This window comes from Silurus aristotelis, assembly GCF_946808225.1.
Source record: "Silurus aristotelis genome assembly, chromosome: 23".
Taxonomy (NCBI): domain Eukaryota; kingdom Metazoa; phylum Chordata; class Actinopteri; order Siluriformes; family Siluridae; genus Silurus; species Silurus aristotelis.
Genome location: NC_139596.1, coordinates 19,772,904 through 19,775,403, shown reverse-complemented (window position 1 = coordinate 19,775,403; position 2,500 = coordinate 19,772,904). Strand labels below are relative to the sequence as shown.

At 40.4% G+C, this 2,500-nt stretch overlaps 1 protein-coding gene and 1 long non-coding RNA gene across 2 annotated transcripts in view; both read right to left on the bottom strand.

The window, feature by feature from the left end:
- The window catches only part of LOC310718647 (fibrosin-1-like protein), a gene marked incomplete at its 3' end in the record, with an annotated part of 237,471 nt that overhangs the window by 16,461 nt on the left and 218,510 nt on the right, over nucleotides 1-2,500 (bottom strand). The gene's annotated exons all lie outside the window — the stretch shown is intronic.
- On the bottom strand, nucleotides 855-1,566 carry LOC310718598. The gene is made up of 2 exons (XR_014531202.1): nucleotides 1,253-1,566; nucleotides 855-1,027 (listed from the first exon to the last, which is right to left on the bottom strand). It is a non-coding gene; the product is annotated as an uncharacterized lncRNA (long non-coding RNA).

Genomic DNA, 2,500 nt, shown 5'->3' with positions numbered 1-2,500 from the left:
TACCAACAAATCCTACAGAGGAATCCTGACCACAACCACTGCCCCGCCCTGCTGTCAATCACCACTGCCCTGTCCTGCAACACAATGTATCACAATCTGTATAACACACTGCAACATGCTGTAAAACAAAATAAAACAATGAAACACATTGTGACGGTAACATTACATCAGCATTCAGGGACAGGCATTAAGCTGGTTTAAATCCTACCTGTCTGATCGTCACCATTTCGTAGACTTAAATGGAGAGCTATCCAGGCTAATGCTAGTAAATTATGGCGTGCCACAAGGTTCAGTTCTAGGACCCCTGCTCTTCACAATATACATGCTTCCGTTAGGAAATATTATTAGAAGGCATGGAATTAGCTTCCATTGTTATGCTGATGATACTCAGCTATAAATCTCATCAAAACCAGGCGATACACTCAATTAGCTCGGATAACTGAGTGTGTTAAAGAAATAAGAGACTGGACGACTCATAACTTTCTATTACTAAATTCTGATAAGACGGAGATTTTGCTCATCGGCCCAAAAACCAGTACACAGAAGCTCCAGCATCTCAACCTGCATTTAGACGGATGTTCTGTAACCACTAGTTCAACAGGAAAAGATCTGGGAGTTATTTTAGAGCATCTTATCTTTCAAAAATCACATCAACCAAGTTACAAAAACAGCTTCTTCCACATTAGAAATATTTCTAAGCTAAGAAATATGTTATCTATATCTGATGCAGAGAAGATCGTCCATGCGTTTATGACCTCCAGAATAGACTATTGTAATGCATTACTAGGTGGATGTCCTGCATCATTAATAAACAAGCTTCAGTTAGTTCAGAATGCAGCAGCCAGAGTTCTCACAAGGTCAAGAAAATATGATCACATAACCCCAATCTTCTCATCCCTACACTGGCTTCCTGTTAAGTTTCGAATCCACTACAAACTACTGCTTCTTACTTATAAAGCACTAAATGGTTTATCTCCATGTATCTCCAGTCTTCTAACACGCTACAATCCGTCACGCTCCCTGAGATCTCAAAACTCTGGGCTTCTAGTAGTTCCTAGAAGAGCAAAGTCCACTAAAGGTGGTAGAACATTCTCACATTTAGCTCCTAAACTCTGGAATAGTCTTCCTGACAGTGTTCGGGGTTCAGACACACTCTCCCAGTTTAAGTGCAGATTAAAGACGTATGTTTTTAGCGAGTTCTACACATAACACACATCACATCATAACCTTGTGCTCCAGAACATCTGATCACATCACATTATCAACTTGTGCTGTTAATATCATGAACAGCAGCTACGCTAATTCCTCTCCACTGCTTCTCTTTCTCTCCCCATCCCGAGACATCCTGAGGTTGCTCCAGCTCCAGTCACGTCCCACCCCGTGATGATTATGGACCTTTGAAGAAGTAGATGCCGAACTCGCAAACATCTCGAACCATCTAGAGACGTACCAGTGCCAATTGGATTCCGCTACATGTGTGGTTTTGACATTGGACCTCCTGGAGTGTTTAAAGGCTCTGGCATTGAGAAGCTGATGCTGGATCTGTGATGATCACAAATGCTGAGCTTATAAAACTAGGAGCTACTAACTATAAAGACTGTAGAAAGAACATCACTTATATTATATACTATAATATCACTTATATATTTCTGTAAAGCTGCTTTGAGACAATGTCTGTTGTGAAAAGCTCAATACAAATAAACTTCACTTCACTTGACATTAAATCACAATATTACACACTGGAACACAATAAAATATTGTAACATAATGAACCATACTGTTACAAACTATAACACAGAACAATATGCTACATCAAACTGTATCAGAATATAACACACCATTACATGCTTTAGACCTGAAGCCGTCTATAGAAGGACCCTGGCGAATATAAAGAGGGAGAACATTCCACAGTTTAGGACCTTCTACTGAAAAGCACAATCCTCTTTTGATTTCTTTTTGGACTGTGGAACAGCCAACAGCGCTTGATTCGTTGATCTTAGTGACCTACTTGCTGTGTAAGACCCTACACAATTTCCAATGTAATTTGGAGACAATGTAACACAATGAAACACACTGCACCCCAGTATAATACACTGCATCACAGTATAACACAATGCATCACAGTATAACACAATGCAACATAATGTAACACACTGCATCACAGTATAAAACTGCAACATGGTGCAACACACTGCAAAACACTAACACACTGAAACACAATGTAATACAATATAACACACTGTACCATGCTGTAATATGCTGCATCACAGTATTACGCACTGTGACACACTGTAACTCACGGTTACCCACAATGTGGACTGCCCCACCTTTCTGTCAACCACAGGTACCACACCACTGTGTTACTGTGTGTGTGTGTGTGTGTGTGTGTGTGTGTGTGTAGATAGTGTAACAGCAGGAGGAGTTAAGTGTAGCGAGTATGTGGTTGTGTTACTGTGTGTGTGTTTATAAGGAGTGTAACAGCAGGAGGAGTAAAGTGTAG